The following is a 13,884-nucleotide window of genomic DNA, read 5'->3' as shown; positions in this document are numbered from 1 at the left end:
AATTCTGTATTTATTTGATGTAACAATTGTTCATGAAGCAAACATTGTATGACTTGGTGAAGGTGGTAGAAGGAAGCTGTCTATTTTCCTCCCCCTCCTCCATTGGCGGTGCTCCTTCAACGTAGCATTTGGAGATTCCTGTGAACATCATCATAAACATGTCATTCTGGACTGGAATTTAGACCAGTTGACAATTCAACAGAATTCAGTCTTGTTGATGATCGGTACAACATGAGACAGATAGCAAGCCATGGTGTATGAGTCAATATTACCTGTTTATTACGTTGGTAATTTAGTTTTTAATACCACAAAACCCAGAGGAGCCTTATTGCTATATGGCCAATATACCACGGTTATGGGCTGTATCCAGGCACTCCGTTGCATCATGCAGAAGAACAGCCCCAAGCCGTGGTATATTGTCGATATACCACAAACCCCTGAGGTGCCTTATTGCTTAAATATAACACAGATCCATGCGCATGTGAGGTTTTAAATAATGTTACTACTACTAGCTTGCTCTCTCCCTGCTTTTCCTGAACATGTTTATCTGATATAGCTAGTTGTTATTGTTCTTCCTTGCTCATCCAAAGCAGGCTTTTCTCCTCCTCGCTAGTCTTCAGATGCTTGACTAAATGATAATGTTGTGGCTGTAACATGGACATTGCATTAGAACAACTAGATACACTCTTAGAAAAATGGGTTCCAAAAGGCTTCTTCAGCTGTCCCCATAGTATAACTATTTGGTTCCAGGTAGAACCCTTTTGGGATCCGTGTAGAACCCCCTTTCCACAGAGGGTTCTACCTGGAACCCAAGAGGGTTCTTCAAAAAGTTACCCTATGGGGACAGCTGAATAACTTAATGTTCTAGATGGCACCTTTTCTAAGAGTGTAGCTTTATCAGATAGACATTATCAGGAAAAGCAGCTCATTTAGCAAGCCAATAAAATACCTATTGCATTGGTTCAACCTTGAAATATAACTAAAGATGGAGATCTTACTTTTTATCTCTGTAGCAGTTTGCTCTCACCTCGTCTGGGCACTGCAACAGACAGATCTTATTCCCCATTCTCTATTGTTTAGATTCTGCAGGGAGCTAGCCTGTTCTCCTAAAACATTAGCTAAGTTAGCCAACTTGATCAAATAAATATCCGCTTGCTAACTAGCAACGCCAACCAATTACACAAATACAAAGTAAACAATTATTTTCTAAACTAATATTAGTCTCAACCAAATGACAAGTACAACAAACTATTGTTCTGTTCCACAACGTAACAACCATTAGATACAGGTTAGACAGAAGACTATTTCTAGATAGCTAACTAGTCATGCTATTTCAATGAAAATAAACTAGCTAGCCAGCGTCAGCTTTGTAGTTGTAATGCTATGTGGGAAAAGTCGTTTAAATGTATTCCTCCATTTCTCAACAACGCCTTGCTGTTTACATTCTGTAAATCTAACGTTTAATTGAAACATTTTAACAATTTGATCCATATTTAGAAACATCTCCTCCCTCCCCAAGTAAGCGATTCATGTCAGTGTAGGAAAGGATGAAACAGCGTCTGTGCCACTAGTATGTACAGATAGTAGTATAAATCGCCTCGCACGGTCCCCGCAGCCGGACAACTTTCTCGTGGCTTCTGGAGGGAGATGCTGTAGGAATGCTCTACCGGTGTCGCTCATTCAGCCGACAAACTTTCAACCGGTTTTCCCCATTAAGCAGCGAGTCGGAGTCTGAGGCCGAGCATTCTCTGGTCTCTACTCCTCCCTTTACGGGGTCTGAGACGCCGAAGCTTCCCACTATTAGCTCTGACAAATTGAAAACTCTAGTCATTGGCGACTCCATTACCCGCAGTATTATACTTAAAACAAATCATCCAGCGATAATACACGGTCTCCCAAGGGGCAGGGCTACCGATGTTAAGGCTAATCTGAAGATGGTGCTGGCTAAAACTGGCGAGTGTAGGGATATTGTTATCCACGTCGGCACCAACGATGTTAGGATGAAACAGTCAGAGGTCACCAAGTGCAACATAGCTTCAGCGTGTAAATCAGCTAGAAAGATGTGTAGGTATCGAGTAATTAATTGTCTCTGGCCCCCTCCCAGTTAGAGGGAGTGATGAGCTCTACAGCAGAGTCTCACAACTCAATTGCTGGTTGAAACTGTTTTCTACCCCTCCCAAAAGATAGAATTTATTGATAATTGGCCCTCTTTCTGGGATTCACCCACAAACAGGACCAATCCTAGCTGGAGGGGTGCTCTCATCTTATCTATGAAAATAGACAGGGCTCTAACTCCCTAGCTTCACAATGAAATAGGGTGCAGGACAGGCAGCAGGCTGCCAGCTTAGTGGAGTCTGCCACTAGCAGTCAGTGTAGTCAGCTCAGCTATCCCCATTGAGACTGTGTCTGTGCCTCGACCTAGGTTCTCTCCAATTCCCTACTCACTCACTCACTCACTCACTCACACACAGAGGACCTGAGCCCTAGGACCATGCCTCAGGACTACCTGGCATGATGACTCCTTGTTGTCCCCAGTACACCTGGCCGTGCTGCTGCTCCAGTTTCAACTGTTCTGCCTGCGGCTATTTAACCCTGACCCGTTCACTGTGATTACTATTATTTGACCATGCTGGTCATTTATGAACATTTGAACATCTTGGCCATGTTCTGTTATAATCTCCACCCGACACAGCCAGAAGAGGACTGGCCGCCCCTCATAGCCTGGTTCCTCTCTAGGTTTTGGCCTTTCTAGGGAGTTGTTCCTAGCCACCGTGCTTCTACACCTGCATTGCTTGCTGTTTGGGGTTGTAGGCTGTGTTTCTGTACAGCACTTTGATATATCAGCTGATGTAAGAAGGGCAATATACATTTATTTGATTTGTTTTGATCGCAACAGGCCGGAAGTCAAACTCACGGAAATTGAGATGGGAGGGGCTACAATGTGGTACTTTCAGACGCATGAAAAGTAACCTTTACTACACAGGCGTTAAAAACGTGGCACCATTTCATGCGTCAAAGTACAATATTCAAACGTTCTAATCACCTGTAAATGCACTCTGAACAGGTGTAATGAACGCTTGTAAAAATGCCCATAAAAAGTGTTAAAATCAAAGCGATTTTAAACTCTTGGCCTTCCAAATTCGGAATAAGGGGACACGAGCATTTATTTCAGAGAGCGCTCCGTAAACCACGCCCCAGTGGGCGGAGCTAGGCACGTTGGACTGGGATACGTTTTAATATAATAAAGCCTCTCATTCTACAATGGGTCAGCCTTGGTTCTGTGTAGCCTAGTTATGCTAATATATTTGAGACCAGTGCATTGAAGTTAGTTTCGTCTTTGACCTAATCGGTGAAATATCTTTGAGTAGTAAGCAGGGAAACAACGAGTCCCAGACAGTTCAATAGAACATACCAGAGGAGGGCATCGTTTACTAGGCTACATCACTTATTAGGATCATCTAATACCACCAGTGTTGGGAATACGTTGAGTTCGTTGACAAAACAGACCGTGGAAAGCCTTTTCTTACACATATTTATTTGTCAAAGGTCAAAGGTCCAACTATGCGATTTAAATTGGAGGTCGATTTTATAGCAGTGAATGTAATCTATGAATGTACTGTTCTAGTATTTCTAAGTAGCAACCATATCAGCCAGGGAAACTACATGTTCTCACTTTATGATAGAACATTCACATCTTTCAGTGAAGTTGAAATCCGTCCTATTCAATAGTAAGGTCCCTTGCACCATAAAGACATTGCTGTGATGCCCACCAGACCATCCGGTGAGGCACCCAGACCCTGTGACCCAAAACCCTGACTCCTGCACATCTATCCCTGTAGCATAAAATAGATGTGGTAGTTGCAGCAGCATATTTGGGTGTGAGAGATTTTAGTGCAGAAGAAGTTGAGGGAAGTGGTTCCATCCTCCAAGGCAGACGGCCTGGTGTAGGATCGTTTAGGGCCAAAGTAGTGGGATGGTGTGCAGTCAGAGCAGGAGATGTTCACCCCTCCGCGTCCAGACTGCAAATGAATCGCGCACGCGGGAAGCCGCCGCTGGCTGATCCCGCCCTGGTTTACATTTTAAAAAACTATTAACCTGAATTTGGGCCAGACGAGGTACCATATTTTTCTCACATTGCCATTGACAGGTTTTTTTTGTCTCTTTTTGGTCCATTTCGATTGTATACACAAAAATGTAAAAAATGTTATGGTTAAAAATGTTCATGTTTTACTGTGACTTGTTGTTGGCTCCTAAGTGGACCATAAGGTTAAAAACCAAACCAAATTAAGAAAAATAAAATTACAAATAAAATAAAAAAACGAAGTAACTCCGCCAGTGTCGCTTTTGGGTCACTTTTTCCGGTCCCAAGCCCGGATAAAGGAGGAGGGTTGGAATTGTGACATAAAATAAAACAATAATCGACAGAAAAAAAGTTAATTTGTTGTTCTAAACATATTTAGGGTGTTTTTTACTCACTTTTTGTCTTTCCCACAAAGTTATTCCTCTCTCCTACAGCGTCCATCTCAATTATGCAAATTAGGCGATGGCGTCATTTAGCGACTTTTAGGACCGCCAATAGGCACTTTTTCTTAAAGACTCTAACCAAATTCCCATATCGATCAATGTGATTACAATCCTTTCCAAAGCGTCTGATCTATATCTTAACATTAATAAATGTAAAATCATGGCTGTCAAAGATTGTGTGACACCTTCATATTATGGTATTCCAGTAAAAGAAGAACTTACATATTTAGGCATAACCATTACAAAGGATCAGAAGTCTAGAGGCTTACTCAATTTTAACCCTCTTATTAAAAAACCCCAGAAGAAGCTAAATCAATGGCTACAGAGGGACTTATCTTTAAAAGGAAGAGTCCTAATAACCAAGGCTGAAGGTATCTCTAGACACATGGCACTCTATCTTTCTATCTTAACAGTAAAATAAGCAAGGAGATAGACCAGATGCTTTTCAACTTTCTGTGGAGAAACCGTACCCATTACATTAGGAAAACTGTTGTGATGAACACTTCTGAGAATGGTGGGCTGAATTTTCTGGATTTTACTACCTTAAATAATACTTTTAAGATCAATTGGATAAAACAATTCCCAAGAAGACCAACTTCTATGTGGAATTTTATTCCTCATCATGTCTTCTATACTTTTCATGTTGGTTTGCAATTATAATATTGACAAAGTTCCAGTGAAACTTTATGCTTTTCATCGGCAGGTTTTGTTGTCATGGTCCTTAATTTCTAAGCACAATTTTTCTCCACACAGATATTATATATGGAATAATCAGGATATATTGTATAGAAATACTTTTTTGATTCCTCTGATCTGCATAAAGAGCGCCAACTACTCCAATCTGAATTTGATGAGCTTTCTACCAGGCAAGCTGAACAGTTACTCTTGCGAGCTCGATACAAAGTCTATGAACAAGGCGACAAGGCCAGTAAACTCCTTGCACATCAGATCCGTAAATCTGAGGCCTCACGTTTAATCCCACAAATAAGGACCCCGTCTGGTGCCACCACAGTTATCCATAAAGAGATCAATGATCAATTTAAACAATTTTACTCTGCGCTATACACCTCTGAATCCCCTCAAGACCCTTTGCTGATTGACTCTTTCTTTAATGGCTTGAATATGCCTTCAATTGATACAGACTCCCATGACTATCTAGAAGAAGAATTTACTGAAAAGTGGTAAATCATTGGGTCCGGACGGTTTTCCAACCGAATTTTACAGGATGTTTTCTGGTCTGCTTTGCCCATTCTTGTCCCGACTATTTGCAGAGTGCCTTAATACTTCAAAGCTACCGCCTAGTCTTTATCAGGCTTCAATTTCATTACTACTAAAGAAAAACAAAGACCCCCTGGAATGTGGATCCTATCGCCCAATCTCGCTTTTAAACTGTGATTACAAAATCCTAGCTAAGCTTTTAGCCATCCGTATGGAAGGCACCAAGTAATACACTCTAATATTGCTGCACCAAGTAATACACTCTGACCAGACTGGCTTTGTGAGAAATAGGCATTTATTTTTCAATATTAGGCGCCTTATGAATATACTGTACTCCCCAGCGTTGGAGGACCCGGAGATGGTGGTCTCACTTGATGCCGAAAAAGCGTTTGACCGCGTTGAGTGGGATTAACAGCTGCCCTTTATAGATTTGGCTTTGGCCCCAAATTCATTGCGTGGATAAAGATTCTTTATTTTTCCCCCATGGCTTCGGTACGGACTAATAACTTGTCCTCTGACTATTTTCCCTTGCACCGCGGATCCAGACAGGGTTGCCCACTCTCCCCCTTGTTGTTTGCTTTGGCAATCGAACCTCTCGCCATTGCACTACGCTCTAATGATGCCATTCAAGGCATAATCAGGGCGAGCTGGGAGCAGAAAGTCTCGCTATATGCTGACGACCTCCTTTTGTTTATCTCCAACCCCGATACCTCATTGCCACATGCCCTATCTGTTCTTAAAAAGTTTGGATCAATCTCAGGGTACAAGCTGAATCTAGGCAAGAGTGAGCTTTTTCCGGTAAACAAGGCTGCTTTAAAGTGCTCTTTTACAAGTTCTCAGTTTAGGATTGTCCGGGATCAATTAATTTACTTGGGAGTAAAAGTGACAAGGAAATATTCAAATTTGTTTCAGGAAAACTTTGTTGCTCTAGCAGAGAGTTTGAAACAATCTTTTACTTTTTGGAATTCGCTACCCCTTTCTCTTATCGGAAGGATTAATGTCATTAAAATGAATGTGTTGCCCAAATTTTTATATTTATTTCAATGTTTACCCATTTTTATTCCAAAATCTTTTTTTTATTTCACTGGATCAAACATTCATGCATTTTATTTGGGATGGCAAGGTACCACGGATTGGTAGAAAACATTTACAGAAGCCTAGGTCATTGGGGGGTTTAGCTCTACCAAATTTTCAGACATACTACTGGGCTGCGAATTTCAGAGCCGTTCTGTTCTGGCGGCAGACTGATCCTACTGGCCCTAGACCACTCTGGGTCCAGATGGAGTCTGAATCATGTAAACCTGCAGCACTTTCCTCTGTGCTGTGCTCGTCTCTCCCAGTGTCCCTAGGCAAAAGGTGTGCCAACCCAATTGTAAAGCAGTCTCTTAAAATTTGGAATCAGTTCCGTTTAGCCTTTAGCCTCCGAGGCTTTTCTCTATCAGGCCCAATCAATCAGAACATTTTATTACCTCCATCTTTGAATGATGGGGCTTTTGGCATTTGGCACTCACTAGGCCTCTCCTCGCTAGCCCAATTATTCTTTGATGATACATTTGCCTCTTTTTCTCAGCTGCAGGAAAAGTTCAATCTCCCCCAATCCCACTTTTTCCGCTATCTCCAGACTAGAAACTTTGTCAGGGCTAACACACCTGGATTTCCCAATAGGCCTGCGAATACAGCTATAGAGAGCATCTTGGAGCTGAACAAGCTTCCTAGGGGCGCAATTTCAGATGTATATGCAATCATTCATGACTTACAGAACCCTTCTTTGGTGCCTTTAAAGACTCGATTGGAAAAGGATTTGGGGGAGGAACTTGGGGAAGACGCCTGGGAATCTGTGCTGCACAGGGTGCACTCGTCCTATTTTAGCACTAGACACAGCCTCATTCAATTCAAGGTGGTTCACCGTATCCACTGGTCGGGGGCCAAACTTGGAAGAATATTCTCTGATTTTGATCCTACCTGTGTCAGATGTAAGGTGGAACCAGCCACACTGTTGCATATGTTTTGGGGCTGTCATAAACTGTCAGGTTTCTGGGAATTAATATTTAAATGTTTCTCTGATATATATGACACTGTTATAGATCCGTCTCCCCTTACAGCCCTTTTTGGAGTACTGCCCATGGGTACCCCCCTGTCAAGAATCCAGTTGGACACTGTTGCTTATACAACTCTTTTAGCTAGACGGCTAATACTACAGAACTGGAAGATGGCAGCTCCCCCATCTTATAAATATTGGGTAAGGGATGTGTTGTGCTCTCTGAAACTAGAAAAAATTCAATTCAATTCACGTGGGAACCCCAAACTGTTTGATGAGGCTTGGTCTCCATTCCGGTCTTACTTTAAACAGTCCATCCTCTGATGGCATTCCAATTAATACTAAAATAAGTCGGTGACTTAAGGGTTGGAGGAGCTTCTCTCTGTGTTTTTGCTGGGGGGGGGGGGGGGCATTAAGTTCCATGTGCTAATTGATTGTGATCCGCAGATGCCTTGTTCATCTTGCCCGGGCAGAGACTGAAGTGTGAGCTTGTTTTTCCCAGTTATTTTTACATTTTGTTCACGCCTACATGAATAATCATTCTAGTTTTTTATTTTTTTTATTTTAAAGCATTGTAAACTTTATTTTTGATCCAGTGGATGGTCGGTCTGTGGCCATGACTCTCTGTGAGTGGTTGCATTTCTCCACCCTTATCCCTTGACTGTTTACAGGAACAATGGTGAGATGTTTGCTCTGTCCCTGTACTATAGATTGCCCTTTAACCTCTGTAGCCTTCTGCCCGGTGTGTTTAACTTGTCTAAAGTATGGTATCTTTAAAGCTATTTTTGTATTTGTATTTTTATTTATATTTTTTTTCTAGTTGAGTATATTATTTATATTGCTTTGTCTTGTGTGTGTAAAACTTAATAAACAGATTTTTTTTTAAAGAAGAAATACTTCTTTGTTTTTAGAATATTGTTCCCTAAATAATATCCTATTGGTGAGCCAACTGGTAAATTCAAAGGGTCTTTTACTCAGTTATAAGGAATTCTTAACACTTTACAAGGTCCCTGTAACACCTAAAGATTTTGCAATTGTTTTAGATGCCATTCCCTCAGGTGTTGCTTTTTTATTCAGGAACGTGTCAAGACCTGACCCTCAGTGCTTACCTTCCGTTGACCCTGTTAATTGACTCATCAGTAGGAAGGAAATATTTGTTTAACTTTTGGTCCATTCAACAACAGAGCGATACGATCCTTGTTTCAGCAGGATGTTGTATATCCTTATGTTATGCCTTATTGGAATGGATTTATTGATAATATATGTTGGGAAAAAGTTTGGCTGTTGCCACACACATACCTACTTGTTAACAAAATTAAGGAAGTTTCCTAATAATTTTTCAAATTATTCATAAATATTATCCTGCCAACCACTATATGAAGAAGTTTAAGGAAAACATCAACTCAAATTGTACCTTTTGTAATGACCACCCAGAAACAGTGTTGCATCTTTTTTGGCATTGTATTCATGTAAGAAAATTGGGGCAAGACCTCAGTAGATTTATAATTGAACACATTTATGAAGAACTTACACTATTGTGGAGAGAAGTACTGCTTGGAGTCTTTACCTATGATAGAAATAAGCTGAAATATTTTTATGCAGTTCATTTCTTTATTCTTTTAGCCAAATTTCATATTCACAAATGTACATTTACAAACAAAAAAATACATTTTCTTACCTTAAAAAAAATAAATTTAACTGTATTTTAAGACAATTCAATATTCTACTAACAAAAAAGCTGTTAGAATTATAAGTGTATGTATGTCCCTTAAGGTCCTTGTGTAATGTGATATTGTACCCTCTAGCACAATTATCCGTTGTATATTATTCATATATACTTGTGTTCCCTCATGTACTTCCTGTATTGATTTGTTGTTCATAAAAAAAGAGAAAAAAAAGACAGCCAATAGCTACTTTCCTTACTGAGGAGTTGGCAACACTGCCTCTGTTGCAGTGGTGGAACAGGAAGTTCCGGGAAGGCGCCAGAACTGTGTGTTGAAGACGATATATTTTGTGTCCGTTTCACATGTATTACTACAGGTATGTAATAGCACGTTTACACTTTGTAATATCGAAAGAACATGTCATAACGTGCTGGGTAACACATCCTTTATTGTATTATCACGTTTGGTAAAGGTTTTATGTGTAATATTTGTGTCAAGCCGAGTGAGCATAACTATTTTATGTCACATAGCTAGAGACTTCGGGTTTGGCAGAGGGAATGAACATCATTTACTAAAGCTAATTTCATTTTTAAAATCTATATATTTGCGATTTTTGAGTTCGTTATTGTTCGTTATTGTTTTTGTGTAAAATTCACGGGATGGTAAAATGGCGGCTCCCCTTCTGTCTACGTCAACTGAATTCAGTGCAGGCAGCGCGGGTTCACTTTATTATTTTTTGGCGTGTGTAACAATATTCAGACATTCAGGTGTTTCTATCTTTGTCTGTAATTGTTACTATGTTGTGGCAAATGAGAAATACAATAGATTTTTGTGAGGTGAAATAATACAGTGAAGACATGGTTATTCAGGAGCATAGTCCATAGTGCTGCCTAAATTGCACACATTATCAGAAGGATAGCTAAATATGGGCACGTGCATCAGCAAGTCAAGTTAGGAGGCTGCAGATTGGACAGAACAAAGCAACAAGGATTGTTTTAAAGGTGGAGATATGTTTCTTCTGTTGTAGTCATGCACCATGCTCATTTTATTTCACAATGCACACCATTTAAAACGGACAAACTCTATCCACAACAATACTCAGTTGGTTAGAGACAGACATTCAGTCAATACCAGGAATAGATTGTCCACAATCTGTGTTATCCAGACAGAAACGAAGATGAGGCAAAATAACATTTAGATTCAGAGTGATAACGAAATTGAATAATTTATCTGAGCGAACCAGAAACGTTTTAATATATAAATTCAAACATAACTTTAGAATCATTTATTTATAATACATTGGAAGGTTGTGACTATGGAAGAATCAATCCAACTTTTCAGACTGTTAAGATTATTTATCTGGTCAATATGTCAGTGTGTTTATGTCTCTTTGTCTCTCAGTGTGTTATATGTGAAAATGTGATCACATTATAAAATGTTTTTTAAAAATGTTTTAAAGGACTCTTGGAAGATTAGTCCAAATGAGAAGTATAATATATCCCAATAAAATCAAAACTAACTGCAACCTTGTACTAACTGTTTTTGTTGTTGTAATTTATGCATTTATGTAAATGTAGGAAATCTACTATAGGTTAAGTTCACTTACATTGTGTCATTTAAAGTGTGTAATTTTTGTCTAATGGGAATGAATGTTGAGTTGTCAATGCTTAGCTACCTGATCTATTGAAATTAGATAATTGAACAAATATAATTTATTTTTAGAGAATTAAGAAAGTGCCAGAACTGTCAAGACAATAACTTTTGTGTCCGTTTCTCTTTATTACTACTGGCTGACTCAGATTAAGTCTGAGGTTTGTAACATCCAACAGTGAGGACAAACCCAACCTGCCTCTCTCCTTCCACACCGAGTCCAAACCTTCAGTCACTGGGTCCTGATTGTGACAGTGGAGCCCAGTTTGCACTGCAGGATCCAGAGATGGCATCAGTGAAGCTGGAAGACTGCAGTCAAACACTGGAGCTGAATGTCAACATTAAAGATGAAGAAGAGGAGGAGAAGATTGGTAAATCTGTTTATCATGGTAAGAGCAGATTCTTTCTTCATAAGTTAGACCTCCGTAAGTTATGACCCAGTCTATTGCTAGGTTAAGTTCTATCTGACTCACACATCCCTGAAGAACTCCAGACTGTTGTTTGTTTTAACTTCATACTGTGTGTTCAATGTTGCTATAGAACTGTTTCAATGAGAAGGTAGATGTTATTTCATGCTAATGAGATCTGGATGGTTTGACATCAGTATTGTCAGCATGTGTTTTATTCAATGGGCTATCTGGAATTATCATAGTGTCGACTAAAGAAGATAAATACATGACCAAGGACACCTACAGTAAAGTGTGACACCAACTTTTCCTGATCGAGAAGCATTGCAGAGAATTGAAATTAGAATGAGTTATTTCCTGAATTGACTGAAATTCAAGTGGGATTGACAGCAACCCTAGCAACTACACAGACTAATTTCATAGAACTTCAGAACACTGCCAACTGAAGCTAACTAGCTAACTAGCTATCAGCTGTCAGTCAGCTAACCACTGCTAGAGGTCATCAGCTAACCTTTAGCTAACACTTGCTAGAGGTTATCAGCTAACCTTTAGCTCTGAAAGCTCTCGCCAGTTCTTACAACGAGTTTCAAACCAGAAGCATACCGGACCTATTTTTCTCTCCAAAGCCCCGGATTCCTACCAGCAAACTCTGAACCTTTTTCATCTGGGTCATCGCAGTTAGCTAACCGCAACCCCGGTTGACTACTCCTGGCTAACATTTCCGTCCCGGAGCTAGCACCAACTAGTCTGGAGCTAGCCCATGCTAGACCCATCTCCCGGCTAGGGCTCCTGGGCTACTCCTGAAGCCCACTCCTCGGCTACAATATCCGGACCCCTTCTACTGCCGGTACGGGGCCCCGCCGATCCTTCACGACTGGAATGCCGACGTAATCTGCCCGAGGATCCCAACAGGCCACTCAGGCGCGACGTCCCCTGAAGGCCCTTCTGCTAACCGCGGCCTGCTAGCTATCTAGAGCATATTGGGCTGTTAGCTGATCCATCGGACAATTTCTTGGACCACTATACCCATTTTGCCACTTGGACCCCTCTGCTACTTGGAACCCTACGAATTCCACGACTGGTCTATCAACGTCATTGCACTGGGAGGCAAAAACAAACTTTCCCCCATCGTGACGTCCCTCTAAGGCCCTTATGCTAGCTTGCTAGCCCCGGCCTGCTAACTGTCTGAATCGCCATGTCCCCAGCCAGCCCAACCACTCACTGGACCCATACGATCACTTGGCTACGCATGCCTCTCCCTAATATCAATATGCCTTGTCCATTTCTGTCCTAGTTAGTGATTACTGTCTTATTTCACTGTAGAGCCTCTAGCCCTGCTCAATATACCTTAACCAACCATGTCGTTCCACCTCCCACATATGCGATGACATCACCTGGTTTAAACGTCTCTAGAGACTATATCTCTCTCATCATTACTCAATGCCTAGGTTTACCTCCAATGTACTCTCTTCCTACCATACCTTTGTCTGTACATTATGCCTTGAATCTATGCTATCGTGCCCAGAAACCTGCTCCCTTTACTCTCTGTTCTGAACGTGCTAGACGGCCAGTTCTTATAGCCTTTAGCCGTACCCTTATCCTACTCCTCCTCTGTTCCTCTGGTGATGTAGAGGTGAATCCAGGCCCTGCAGTGCCTAGCTCCACTCCTATTCCCCAGGTGCTCTCATTTGTTGACTTCTGTAACCGTAAAGCCTTGGTTTCATGCATGTTAACATTAGAAGCCTCCTCCCTAAGTTTGCTTTATTCACTGCTTGGCACATTCTGCCAACCCGGATGTCTTAGCCTTGTCTGAGTCCTGGTTTAGGAAAACCACCAAAACCCCTGAAATTTCCACCCCTAACTATAACATTTTCCGCTAAGATAGAACTGCCAAAGGGCGGTGTTAGCCTGCAGAGTTCTATCTTACTATCCAGGTCTGTACCAAAACAATTTGAGCTTCTACTTCTAATACTTCACCTTTCCAGAAACAAGTCTCTCACCATTACCGCTTGCTATAGACCACCCTCTGCCCCCAGCTGTGCCCTCGACACCATATGTGAATTGATTGCCCCCCATCTATCTTCTGAGCTTGTGCTGCTAGGTGACCTAAACTGGGACATGCTTAACACCCCGGCCATCCTACAATCTAAGCTTGATGCCCTCAATCTCACACAAATTATCTATGAACCTACCAGGTACAACTCCAAATCCTTTGCACCCAGTGTGTCAACTTGCACATTCATCCTCTGCACATCCTACCATTCCAGTGTTAAATTGCTATATTGTAATTACTTTGCCACCATGGCCTATTTATTGCCTTACCAATCTTATCCTACCTCATTTACACATGCTGTATATAGATTTTTCTATTGTGTTATTGATT

Source organism: Oncorhynchus clarkii, chromosome 7 (assembly GCF_045791955.1).
Source record: "Oncorhynchus clarkii lewisi isolate Uvic-CL-2024 chromosome 7, UVic_Ocla_1.0, whole genome shotgun sequence".
NCBI lineage: Eukaryota > Metazoa > Chordata > Actinopteri > Salmoniformes > Salmonidae > Oncorhynchus > Oncorhynchus clarkii.
The sequence above is the reverse complement of the archived record's forward strand: the minus strand, read 5'-3'. Positions refer to the sequence as shown.